This window comes from Scyliorhinus torazame, chromosome 15, assembly GCF_047496885.1.
Source record: "Scyliorhinus torazame isolate Kashiwa2021f chromosome 15, sScyTor2.1, whole genome shotgun sequence".
In the NCBI taxonomy this organism is placed as follows: Eukaryota; Metazoa; Chordata; class Chondrichthyes; order Carcharhiniformes; family Scyliorhinidae; genus Scyliorhinus; species Scyliorhinus torazame.
The window spans coordinates 72,594,320-72,608,763 of NC_092721.1; positions in this window are offsets into that span (position 1 = coordinate 72,594,320).

Here is a 14,444-nt window from a genome sequence, read left to right on the forward strand (position 1 = left end):
ATCTATGGCTGTGATGACGGATGAAGGATACAGCAATAGGGAGATCCCCACTTGTTAAGGTTCCCTTGCCATTGGAACTGGACCTACCCTCTGTCAAGGACCGCTGCTATGCAATGGTATTCCCACGTTAAAAGATGTCCTGCACCCGGCATCTACCTAGAGGAAACCAGCACATCCCCCACACAGACAGCCCTGTGGCAATCGATGAGGGGTGACAGGGACAGGAACGTGAGATCTGGGAGTCCCTAGCTTTGGACTGGCATGTCGATTGTGGAGTTTATTTCAGTCATCTCACTCTTGGAATAGGGACAGGAGAGTGTTTCGGCAGTTTACTTCACGGCTGACCAGTCCTGTTCAATACCCAGTCTGCGCGCCTTGCATGGGGAATGGGCTAGAAAAGGTGCCCTAAAAATAGTCTGTTCCATCCCCATCCTGGCTGGGCAACCACATCCAGGAGGCTTAGAAAATCAAAGTTCAACTCAATTTTGGAACCGGGAATGTCGGACCCTCATGGCGAATCGACCAGAACTAGAACTGCCCGTGTTGTGCGCGAACTCAGGCACTTTAACATTGGCCTTGCTGCCCTCTAAGAGACCTGAAGAACAAGCTCAGGGCAGCTGAGTTACGATGGCGGTGGTAATACCTTCATCTAGAGAGGAAGCACACGGATCAGCCCAGGATGCATGGAATTGTATTCGCCATCAAGAATGAACTCGTCAACTGACTCTCGGAGCTCCCTGTCAGTATCAAAGAACAGCACAGTGGTTAGCACTGTTGCTTCATAGCACCAGGGAACCCAGGTTTGATTCTTGGCTTGGGTCACTGGCTGTGTGGAGTCTGCACGTTCTGCCCGTGTCTGAGTGGGTTTCCTCCGGGTGCTCCGGTTTCCTCCCACAAGTCCCGAAAGATGTGCTTGTTAGGTAATTTGGACATTCTGAATTCTCCCTCAGTGTATCCGAACAGGTGCTGGAGTGCAGCAACTAGGGAATTTTCACAGTAACTTCATTGCAGTGTTAAAGTAAGCCTACTTGTGACACTAATAATGATTATTATTATAAAGGAGCACCTCATGATCCTCCACCTACAACTTGTCAAGTACCAGGCAGGCAATGGTCCTGAAAGCCTACGCCGCAATATTGAATGTCCATGATGAGTCCAAAGAAGGCTTCTACTCTACTTTGGACACTATACTCTCCAACAATCCTAAGGAAATTACGATCATTCTCCTTGGGGGCTTCAATGCCAGGGTTTGAAAGCACTCCCAACTGTGGAAAGGAACCATTGGAAAGGAAGGAGTTGGGAATTGTAACTCCAATGGGATTCTCCTGCTCACCAAATGAGGAAAACACCAGCTTTTCATCATTAACATTGTTCCACCCAGTTCAAGACTTCCTGGAGACACCCACAATCAAAGCACTGGCACATGATGGATTTCATCATCATCCAATCCTGAAACCTGAAGGATGCTCTCATCGCCAGAGTGATGACCAGTGCAAATTACAATTGGACAGACCACTGGCTCATCTGTACCTCTATGTCCATCAAACTCCACCAGAAGCAGTGGAAGATGAAAAAACAGCTCAGAATAATTATCAATGTTGAGCAGATTCACGAGCCAAGCATGCGAGTGGACTTCAAAAGATGCCTTCTCCAAAATCTCCAAAGTGTCCATTCTAATGGAGTGGAGGAAAACTGGAAAGAACTGAAGACAGCCACCATCTTAAGCTGTGAAGAAACTATCGGCTACAAGAGCAGGAAACACCAAGACTGGTTCGACGAGAACGACTACACCTTCCATGACCTCATCGACAAGAAGAGGAAAGCTCTCTGCCCCTGACAGAATGACATAACTAGCAAGGCAAAGAGGAGAGCTCATCAAAGAACCAAGGTGGAGGAACAAAGAAGATCTCGGGAAATCAAGAACCAACGGTGGACTAAAGAACTGCATCTCCTCATCGACAAGCATGACTCCACGATCTTCGTGTACAAGGCAGTCATCCTCCCAACTCTTCTATACAGCTCAGGAACTTGGGAGTACATACAGGTGCCACCTCAAGGTCCTGGAGAGGTACCATCAACGCTGTCTGAGATGGATTCTCCACAATAGCTGGGAGGACAGGAGTACTAACATCAACGTCCTAGAAGCAGCCAAGAACACCAGCATCAAGGCAATGATTGTCCAAAACCATGTCCACTGGGCTGGCCATGTGCTTAGGATGTCAGAGTCCCCACTGCCAAAGCAAATCTTCTTCACCCAGCTCAAGGAAGGTTCCCAAATAAGGAAGCGCTTCATAGACACCCTGAAGACTTTCCTCTAGAAATGCAACATAGATGTCAACGCCTGGGATACTCATGCCCAGAAAAGACCTAGCTGGAGGAACATTCTGATTGGAGGAACACAATTCTTCAAAGACATCCAATGGCACGAGGAGGTCCGGAAAAGGAGTTTGAGAAAAGAATACCAGTGATCTAGAGTCCAAGGACCGATCCCACCTCCTGGAAACACCTCTCAAGCGTGCGGTCGATGATGCGGCTCCAGGACAAGGCTCATCAGCCACGCAAGGACCCACAGAACCCAAGATCAATAACATGAGGGTTTTTAGGTGGAAAATCATACATGTTAGCGAGTGATCACCAAAGAAGAGGAAGACTTCAAAATATGCAAGTGCACGAGTAAAAAATGGGCATTGGTTAAATCTGGTGAGAGGAAAATTAGGGAAAATATTAGGAAGAGCATGCAAAAAATAGAATAATCTTCTTGTGCAATGGAGGCAAAAACTCATTCAAGAGTTACTTAAATGATATTAATGGTAAAAATCTAGATCTATTGTCTAGTTAGATGGGTCGATTGGCTTCCTTCAACTGCGTCTATCTTTGGTCTTGTTAATGGAATTCTGTGCATGTATAGATGTATATGTGAATGTAACTCTATGACTGTCTGGATAGATATTCTAGGAGGTCGGCTTCTGTTCACTAAGAGTGATGTTTGAGATCTGTATGAAGAAAGAGAGAATGTGCATTTGCTGCTCCTTTCACAACGTCAGGATGTCCTAAAGTACTTTTGAAATGCAGCGACTATTTTAATGTTGAAATCATGGCAGTCATTTTACACACAGCAGGATCCCACTTGGAACAATGAGCAAGTAATCATTTGTTGCACACAGAGGGATTAATATTGGCCATGTCATTGGGACAAGGCCCCTGCTCTCCTGTGAATAATGCCATGGAATGTTTTACACGGTGGCACAGTGGTTAGCGTTGCTGCCTCAAGGCATAAGGGGCCCGGGATCGATTCCGGCCTCGGGTGACTGTCTGTGTGGAGTTTGCACTTTCTCCCCGTGTTTGCGTGGGTTTCCTCTGGGTGCTCTGGTTTCCAAAGATCTGCAAGTTAGGTGGATTGGCCATGCTAAATTGCCGTTTGATGTCCTAAAATGTGCAGATTAGCTGGATTGGCCATGGTAAAATTGCCGCTTAGTGTCCAAAGATGTGCAGATTAAGTGAGGTTGCGGGGATAGGATGGGGGTGTGGGCCTAGGTCGGATGCTCCTTCAGAGGGTCTGTGCACTTGTGATGGGCTGAATGGCCTCCTTCTGCACTGTAGGAATTCTATGTTCTACATGCACCCACAAGGCTAGATGGGGCCTTTGTTTAACATCGCACCCAACAGATGACGGCTGAGACAGTGCAGAACTTACCATTGTATTGTACTTGAATGTCATTCTGGTTTATGGGTTCAAACCCCACAACTTACCAATTCAAAGATGATAGTGCTACCGCTAGTCCTAGGCTGAAATATGGGGCGGGGTTTTTCCAGCATTGAACTAAGTGCTGGAGTGGGCATGAAAAGCAGCATTTCCTCCTCGCTGGCCACAATAGTGGTTTTTTGCACTGTATCTTCTGCTTCCCACCTCATTAATTATGCATGCATGGGAAAAACGCCAGATTGTAGGTGGGAAGCCTCAAGTTCGCCCCTCATACTGTGGCGTTTCCTCACCCCAGGTGTTAGTTTTAAACTGCACCCATGCATACCTATCTCAATCCATGCAGCCTAGGACTCTTGCACACGGGAATGCTGGAACTCAAGATCATTATTCTTCTTGAAAATTACCTCATAGAACTCACTATCGAGAACATGCTGACTGAGCCTGCAACAATGGTGAGTTTGGCAGCAGATACTCATGTGAGGCCCCTCAGCTAACACTACTTCGGGTTGTTACGGACACCCTGGACGAGTGCATGGTCAGTTCCAGCCCCACAGACCCCGCAGTCCCAACAAAAGTGAATTAACCAATAATTCTTGTTTTCCTGAGATCTTTAACCCCTGACTGCTCCAATGAGTTACAGACATCAGGGCCGGGATTCTCCAATAATGGGGCTATGTCGCCACGAATGCCAGAAAACGGGCGCGAATCACTCCCGACTGTTTTCTAAAGAGTCCAGAGTGATGCTCCGACTTTAAGGGGGCTTGCAGGGCCCCGGTGTGCGCTGTGCAGCTCCTGCTGCTGATACGGGGCCCTGAACTTCCGGCCGTGGGTCCGCGCATGCACGCGGCGGCCGCCTGTGGCGTCGCCCCGCGCGACAAGGTGAGCCCACACAGCGGGCCGGCGCAGAAGAAGGTAGGCCGCCCCCCCCCCAGATTGCACGCGCCCATCGACCAGTGGCCCCCGATCTTGGGCCTGGACGTCGTGGAGGGTCCCCCTCGGAGACTGATCCCCCGCCCCCAACCAGGACGGCCACCGCAGCCGCGACGCCGAGCTCCCGCTGGGTGGAACCATACCTGAACCACGCCGACGGAACTGTTGCCAAATTTTGGTTGGCTCTTAAATGTTGCCCGTTGTATCTTTACTTAATTTGCTCTGTTTCTATAACCTTTGGTCTAGAGTCGCCAGATATCTTTATGATACCGCCACGAGGTTCAAGTTCAAGTACTGATCAATAACTCGACACACCAATTAGTAAGATTCAAATCAAAACACAGTTATTATACACAGCAAATCGCTACTCATGCATAAACTCTACTTTCTAGGCTATTTCTAACACTAAAAGGCCTATACTTAGCTTGGAACTGGCCCACCAGGTCGGGGGAACAAATGGCCTTTTGTTCGATTCTGAGCCTGCAGGATCCAAAAGCTGGTATGGACTGGTAGCTCGGAATGCCTATCTCGTAGCGTGCGTTAACTGGAGACTTACTTGGTTGAGTGGTAAAGCAAAAAGTGCAGAGGATACTGGAAGTCTGCAGAGGGATTTGGTTAGGCTAAGTGAATGGGCTAGGGTCTGGCAGATGGAATACAATGTTGACAAATGTGAAGTTATCCATTTTGGTAGGAATAACAGCAAAAGGGATTATTATTTAAATGATAAAATATTAAAACATGCTGCTGTGCAGAGAGACCTTGGTGTGCTAGTGCATGAGTTGCAAAAAGTTGGTTCACAGGTGCAACAGGTGATTAAGAAGGCAAATGGAATGTTGTCCTTCATTGCTAGAGGCATGGAGTTTAAGACTAGGGAGGTTATGCTGCAATTGTATAAGGTGTTAGTGAGGCCACACCTGGAGTATTGTGTTCAGTTTTGGTCTCCTTACTTGAGAAAGGACGTACTGGCACTGGAGGGTGTGCAGAGGAGATTCACTAGGTTAATCCCAGAGCTGAAGGGGTTGGATTACGAGGAGAGGTTGAGCAGACTGGGGCTGTACTCGTTGGAATTTAGAAGGATGAGGGGGGCTCTGATAGAAACATATAAAATTATGAAGGGAATAGATAGGATGGATGCGGGCAGGTTGTTTCCACTGGCGGGTGAAAGCAGAACTAGGGGGCATAGCCTAAAAATAATGGGACTGAGTTTAGGAGGAACTTCTTCACCCAAAGGGTTGTGAATCTATGGAATTCCTTGCCCAGCGAAGCAGTAGAGGCTCCTTCATTAAATGTTTTTAAGATAAAGATAGATAGTTTTTTGAAGAATAAAGGGATTAAGGGTTATGATGTTCCGGCCGGAAAGTGGAGCTGAGTCCACAAAGGATCAGCCATGATCTCACTGAATGGTGGAGCAGGCTCGAGGGGCCAGATGGACTACTCCTGCTTCTAGTTCTTATGTTCTTATGATGCAGCAGCTTAGGCAGTTCACTGTCAAGGGTTGGTTCGTTGCTGAGTGACCCTGCCAAGAAGGACGGATTGAACTTGGGGGCTCTACTTTATAGTCCCCAGGGGCTTTGCGTCGTTTGGGGCAGACCCCGTATCTGGTTCCAAGTGATTGGACTACATTCCGATCACTTGGATCGATTTCTCCAATACTGGAGCTGTTCCCTGATCGCTGGGCGGTCCTTGAGTGTCCGATGGCCTTCCTTTGTCTTGGCTCCTACTGGCGCCGAGGAGTCTGGCTTGGCCTTATTTACCTTACATGTTTCAATTGTACCCGGGGATCACTCATTAGTATACAGATGGCTGTGAGTTTCAGAGCTGTCTGGTCTTTTGCAAGTTCTCGTACACAGGATTTTTTCACTTGCTAGTTTTTGCCTGTGTTGGCTGAATTTCCCTGTAGTCTTTGCGGACCTCCATTTTAAGTCGGGAAGTGGCCAACCCAGGTGGCTACACCCCCTCCTTGTGATCCCTAACGCGAAGCATGAAGAATCACATAACTGCATTGTCTTCTCTTCCTGACCCAGCGAGCACTCTTCCATGGCCTCTACACTGACCATAACTATGTATGAAAATTTATAACTAACAATTCTAAGTGGCGCTATGTCACAACAGGGACATGCATTACAACATGAAAAAACAGTACCTCTAACTATCCTCAATAAACTATCCTCACTCAAACAATCAAAAATAATCCACAACACTTTAAATGTATAAATAGCAGCAACACAAGTTTCTCTGGCTTGGCAGTCAAGCACAGATGTTTACATTCTCTCAGTTGTCTTAATTCACAAAATGACGCAAACGAATGTCCTTTATTGTAGATCAAGGGGTTCGGGGGCCTGGTGAAAACCGAAAATAGGGAATCTCATCCTGTATACCGGGTGCGGGAGCGGTAGGCTCTCCTTCGCCATTTCCTTATGCGAATAGTCTGCACGATGCTGCAGAATATCGCCAGTACTAGAAGGGATTCAATTACGTATGATAGTGAATACCAGGTTATAAATGTATCACACCATGATGGTGTGTTGTTACTTGTCACTGGGCTCTGGGTGCTATGGGGAAGTGAATCATTGACGGCCGGGGGGGGATTGGAGTCATGTGATTTGCGTCCGCGCGTAACCGAATATACATTATAACGAAAAACACGCATGCCGTCTTCATTGTTCTCTTCTTTTCCTTTCTTCTCTTCCTTTTTGTCTCTTCTCTTTTCCTGGAGCTTCTGGAATTCTGGGGATCAAGCATAGTTTCTGTTACCATCTTGTTTAAGATCTTCGTACGTTAGCATGCCTGTCTTTTAGTGCCAAATTCCCTTTATAATTGGTCACCATGTGTGACTCCCTTATTTTTTTTAAAACCGAATATTTGGACAAGACATCTAAGAAAATATTGCCGTACTGCGAGCCATCTCGCAGCCTGTGTCATTTACCATCCTAGTGTTTGAAGATGTAAATAGCATAGGGAAGCAATCCTAAGGGTTGCCAAACCAAACAAAAGAATTTTGAACGTAATGAGCCAAAAATGGGGTGCGTTTGGGCCACGGCGGGTAAGAATGTGGTCGCCGTGGGGGCTACCTCTCGTGATTACCTTTGAATCAGGAGAGGAGTTATGATTGTTGTCTGCCGACAGACTAGTTCCTCTGAACTATTGTCTGGGACAAACTTGTACCTTTAACAGTCGGGGAGCGTTAAAGGAGTGGTGACGTGGGGTCGTGAAAACTTTTGAGTTTACACACAACACTTAACGATAACATTAATGAACAAACATTGAACAAACATGCTGCAGGTTTCATCAGAAAAGACATCGTAAATCACATTTGGACTGGGGTGTAACTAACATATGGAGGCAGTGTAGTGTGGCCGAAGAAGACAGGAAGGAGGAGTGAAACAAAAATGAAATGGCCTTGCTGAGGTGTCCCTGCCAGGAGAAGTGGTGGGTAAGCGCTCACAGTTTGCATGGGGCAGCATGGACCTTGTAGCTGCTGTGGGTGGTGTTCTCTTTCATATCTGGGGGCTAGTCTAGCTGGTGGGGGTTTCCAGCAATCTCGGGCGAAGTGTCCTGACTGCCCACAGTTATAACATGACCCCTGGGGCACAGCAGGCTCTCTGGTGCATTTTTCCCTTGGGTATGGTTCCCTGGGTGGGGGGGTCGGGGCTGTTGGTGTCTTTGCCGGTTTGGGGGGCATTTGTGGGCTGATTCCGTTGCTGTTTCAGGGGGGCTTGACATTCTTGTGCGTAATGTCCTAATTGTCCGCAATTGTAACATTCTTGAGCTTTGGGCTGGGGTTGGCTGTTCCTGCCCTCATTTACCCATGCGGGGTTCTGGTGTGCTTGAACTGCGTTCATTTCTACCTGCTCTTCATCGGATGCTATAAATGCGGTTTTGTTTTGGACAGATTGCTCCCAGGTGCGGGACAATCTTTTTAAAACCCACTTTTCGTTGAGCGCTTCTTCCGAGGGGTCATAATTGGTACAGGCTTTTTGTCCTGCCTCTGTGGCATGGGCGATAAGGGTGCGGGTCCATTTGACCATGTTGTCTTGGGACAAATGGGCGCGGTCTAAATTGCCGAAAACGGCTGTAAAATGGATCCACAGACGTCCAGCAAACGCTGTGGGGTGTTCTGTCTTTTTCTGCCTGCACTTATTCAGGCCTTCTACTGGGTCAACTCTGTTGTAACCGATCGCGTCCAGGATCGCCGTGTGCATCTCTGCAAGGGTGCCTCCTCTTACATTCTGTGGGTCGGGAAGGGCTGCTACAACTGAAGGGTCAAAACTCAAAACTATGAGCTTCACTTGCTCATGCTCATCCAGCCGTACATGGTCGCCTGCTGTTTCACTCTAGCAAAGAAGTGGTGGGGGTCTGAGGTGGGGAGGAACGGTGTGATCTTTTCGCACGCGTCCCGTAATTGGGTCACGGTTAAGGGGGTGGTGGAAAGGAATTCTGCGTCTCCTTCTGATGTGACTGTGCGGTGGGTGGTTACTGGATTCATGGGTGCCTGATCTATCTGCTCTGTGGGGGGTTGGGGTGCTTTTCTCTTTTGGGGCTTTCCTTGCGCACATGTTCCCTGAACATACTATGCGCGGTTTCGTTTAATTCTTGCCAATCAGGGCCGTCTTCCTCATCTAATTGGGATCCAAAGGTGCTCTGAAACCCATTTTGTACTGAAAGCAAAGACTGCAGTTCCGCAATCTGCTTCCTGCATTTCGCATGATCTAATGAGTTTTGTCTGTGCTCCGTGGTAGCAGCATGGAGTGCTCTTAACGCTGCTTTTAAATCGCTGCACTGCCTTTGCAATGCCTCTACCTGTTTCTCTGTCTCTTCTCTTACAGGACTGCACGTTGCGTGTCCTGATAACCCTTCTCATATTGGGTTTGGAAGCTGCTCAGATGCGCTAGACAAGACTGGTGAGCCCATTTGGCATCATCCACCTCTCCGTCCTTTGCTGCCAACTTCCTTCTCAAATCTATATTCTCTCTCTCAATCTCACTAACATCGACCTTGCTCATTCGATGTCTCTCTTCTATCTCTTTGCAGAGCGTCCGAACGACCTCCTCTATGCCTCGTAATTGTGCCAGACAGGACATGATTGCCATCGGCTTGCAAGCTTTCCCTAAGCTTTTCTTATGGATCTCTGACAGGTTCTCCCACCAAGTATGTCCGATACTCCCGGATCCTGTTTCCTCATTATCACAGAATTCACTCCAAAGGGGCCATCCTTTCCCTTTGAGATATTTCCTGATCTCTTCTTCCCAAACGGGACACTGTCCTAATTGAGATATTTCCTGATCGCTTCTTCCCAAACGGGACACTGTCCTACTCTGCTGCTGGTCGCTGCGACCACGAATTCTTGAGGGTTCATGAGGCGTTCAATTGCCTTCATTGCTATTTTTCCTTTCTGAATGCTTTCTTTTAAAATTTGGAACGAGGGGTACTAAGGCGCTGCTGTAAACACGGGTACGACGTTCGGTAATTTCCGGAATACAAACCCCCGACAGTTTTTCACAACAAAAATCTATCAGTTTTACCTTAAAGCCCTGTAAGTTACGCATGCATTAACACGCTTCCGAATTATGAGGATTGATCAGAACTGCTTGAACACTTGTGGTTTTTCTGTTCCCAATTGGATTCTCAATTCAAATGTTGGGTTCTCCCGGAGTGGTTAGGCCACTTCTAAATCGGGTCCCGTCAGGATGTCGCCAGTAAATGTTGCTAACTTTGGTTGGCTCTTAATTTGTTGCTTGTTGTATCTTTACTTAATTTGCTCTGTTTCTATAACCTTTGCTCTAGAGTCGCCAGGTATCTTTATGATACCACCACGAGGTTCAAGTTCAAGTACTGATCAATAACTCGACACACCAATTAGTAAGATTCAAATCAAAACACAGTTATTATACACAGCAAATCGCTACTCATGCATAAACTCTACTTTCTAGGCTATTTCTAACACTAAAAGGCCTATACTTAGCTTGGAACTGGCCCACCAGGTCAGGGGAACAAATGGCCTTTCGGACGATTCTGAGCCTGCAGGATTCAAAAGCTGGTATGGACTGGTAGCCAGGAGCGCCTATCTCGTAGCGTGCGTTGACTGGAGACTTACTTGGTTGATGCGGCAGCTTAGGCAGTTCACTGTCAAGGGTCGGTGTTGAGTGACCCTGCCAAGAAGGACAAATTGAACTTGGGGGCTCTACTTTATAGTCCCTAGGGGCTTCGTGCCGTTCAGGGTGAACCTCGTATCTGGTTCCAAGTGATTGGACTACGTTCCGATCACTTGGATTGATTTCTCCAATACTGGAGCCGTTCCCTGATCGCTGGACGGTCCCGGAGTGTCCGTTGGCCTTCCTTTGTCTTGGCTCCTGCTGGAGCTGAGGAGTCTGGCTTGGCATTATTCACCTTACATGTTTCAATTGTACCCGGGGATCGCTCATTAGTATGCAGATGGCTGTGAGTTTCAGTGCTGTCTGGGCTTTTGCAAGTTCTCATACACAGGATTTTTGCACTTGCTAGTTTTTGCCTGTGTTGGTTGAATTTCCCTGTCGTCTTTGCAGACCTCCATTTTAAGTCGGGAAGTGGCCAACCCAGGTGGCTACAGAACTCGGCCAGTCGACCGCGGAGTGTTCTCAGATTGGGTTCTTCCCAGCCATTCAGACAGAGTATTAAAGAATCACAGGCCGGGTTGAGAAACTGCTTGTAATTTCAACTCCGGAGGTTTCCCTTCACGGTTCTGACTGCTGGCTGTCTTTTAAACAGGAGTGTTTTCACAGATCTGACTAGGAACTTTTAAAATGCCTGGCTGTTTAGCACAGGGCTAAATCGCTGGCTTTGAAAGCAGACTAAGGCAGGCCAGCAGCACGGTTCAATTCCCGTATCAGACTCCCTGAACAGGCGCCGTAATGTGGCGACTAGGGGCTTTTCACAGTAACTTCATTTGAAGCCTACTTGTGACAATAAGCAATTTTCATTTAATTTCATTTCACTCAGAGAGAGAATCATAGAATCATAGAATTTATAGTACAGAAGGAGGTCATTTGGCCCATCGAGCCTGCACGAGCCCTTTGAAAGAGCACCCCAGTTAAGTCCACCTCCACCCTATCCCCGTAACCCAGTAGCCCCACCTAACCTAACCTTTTTCACACTAAGGGCAATTTAGCATGGCCAATCCACCTAACCTGCACATCTTTGGACTGTGGGAGAAACCGAAGCCGACACAGGGAGAATGTGCAGACTCCGTACAGACAGTGACCCAAGCCGGGAATTGAACCTGGGACCCTGGAGCTGTGAAGCAATGGTGCTAACCACTGTGCTGCTGTGCCTCCTGGAGAGAGAGGGAGAGAATGCAGAGAGAGATTGCTTCCTAGCTGCTTCCAGGCTGAACTCACAGAACAGAGGACAAAATGGAGCTCTCCAGATGACTCGCCTTTCTTCCGGAAGATTCTGAATGGCTCCACCAATCACAAGTCACTACAAGAGATAGTCCAAAATTTGAGATTCACCAATTGGCTGTTTGCCAGGTCTATCAAGCTGACATCACGGCACTGCCACAGAACCTAAAAGGGAAGTCCTGGGCAAGTCCATTAAACCAGGGGTGTTTCTGGTTTGCCTAAAGTCTGCAGTTTAAGCACAAATCTCAATGTCGTAGCCGCTAGCAAGAAGATTGTCGATCAAAGGTGGTCAGCAGGACAGGGGTTAAGAAGGAAACAGAACAAAGGGTTTACAACAGTATCCTAACACAGTGCACTGTCATGTTTTGTTGGTTGCCTTGCAGTATTCATCTGTATTTTGTTTCATAGGCATCTCATCCAAGCACCTGAGGCCCTCAGCCATCCAGGATCTCAGTTCCAGCCCCAAGGAGCCAGGCAACAGCATCTTTGAAGATCCATCACAGTACTCACCCACACCCTGCAGCAACGCAGAGACATACACCTCAGTAAAGTCCAGTTCCAGGGAGACTCGGGGTCACAATCATTGACACAGCGCACAATCTGCTCCACAGCAGGCGGAGGCAAAGACATCCAAGGTTGCTGGCACTCAGAGGACTGCTGGAGGTCACAATTCTGCTGAGTCTGAGTCAGTTGCTGGAACTGCAGCAGCAGTCTTGGGAAGACCAGGAAGTGATTCCAGCTATATTCCTCAGATTGCAATAGATGATGGAGGACTCCGTCCATGTTCAATCTGAGGTGAAAGCGCCGGCAGGCCAACACACCAAGTTTACACTGGTAGGATTGCAGCTTCCACAGAGACCTTGGTCTAGGACATCGGTCCTGCACTGCTTCAGGAGTTGCATCCATCATTGTAGCCTTTGGTGGCATCCATTAGTGACTATGAGAGAGGGGGGTGCAGCACATCAATATCACTCCAGCTGCCCCTTCTCCTCAAGGAGTAAACCAGATGCCCTCAGGCACCCGTAGAGAGGAGGACTAGCAACTGGACACCCAGGGGCCATCCACGCAGGTGACGCTGGCACTCTTCAGCTGATCCAAATCCCCTTTTCCTGTGACCCTCTCACCTTCAGCTCCACAGGCCCAGGAGGGTGCACCTGCCCCACAGCAGGAAACTCAAAGTAGGCTGGGGCCTTCCAGGCCTTGGTGCTCCCAAGGATGCCCACCAAGGGAATGACAGACAACACAATGTAGCAGCCAGCAGGCTGCCTCCACCTCCACTGTGGATGTCGAGAAAGCACCAAGATGAAGTGGTGGTGTGAAGAAGGTTAGGAGGATTTAGGAGCACAATGATGGCACAACATGTTCAAAACATGTATATAAAGTACACAAATGTAAATAGAATCACATCCATTTGACATCTCCTCATGTGTATACCTTTTTATGATGAGCTGTGTTCTGTCAGTCAGGTGTGATACCATGGTCCCTCCCCACTGCTGATTGCAGAGGTCACTAAGATGGACCTCCAATTTACATATTTAGCTTTCATTTCACCACAGTGTGTGGCTCTTCTGATTATTCTCAACATCAGTGATGCCTCGGCATAATGTTAAGTGTGCTTGTGGAACGTACCCCATTCACATGTTTGTTTATTCTTGGCTGTGAAGTTTGAGGTAGAGGTGTCCCCTCGTTCATTTACATTCTTGAAAGGTGATGGTGTAGTGAACAAGGGGAGATGTGTTCACACATGGAAGGGGTTGTATATTGTGCAACTCCATGTGCTCTCTGCCTCCCAGCAGGGTTTTCATGCTATGAGCCAGTACTAAGAGCTTGTGTGTGCTGCTGTCAACCAACCACATCTTCGACTTTCGGAGTTTACGCCTGCTAACCTCACCAATAGTTGGGAGCACCTTGCCACTTCAAGGGGACGAAGCTCAGCCATATTATTATCCTGCGTATCTCACCCTGTAATTATGCCTATTGTGGGGACAAGGCTTTCATCTCAAAGTATGGATCCAGCACTGTGCAGCTCCTGACCTGAGCACTTACCAAGTTCACTGATGTGAATTCTAAATGGTAATTTCTAGTGAGCAATAGATCCTTTTGAACACACTCTGAAAATGCATATTGTTGCTTCAGACAATGTTGAGGGAAGCAATGGAATACTAGCGAGGATGTACTGAGGCTGAAGTGTGCTGATTATTAGTCATGGTATATTCCCTTGAGGGTCTCATGTTGTCTAAGCATTTTGGACTTTGCAAGGTCTAGTGCAAATGAGGGCACAATGTCTGTATTAAAAAGAAGGCATTTTAATTTCTGGCAGGCAAGTGTTTGACATTATTATGCTCAGGTGGTCTGCATCCATATTAAGCTGAGGATAAATGCAGCCCAGGATCTGTACCCGTGAGTGTCGGATGACTGTGTGATTTAGAAAAATG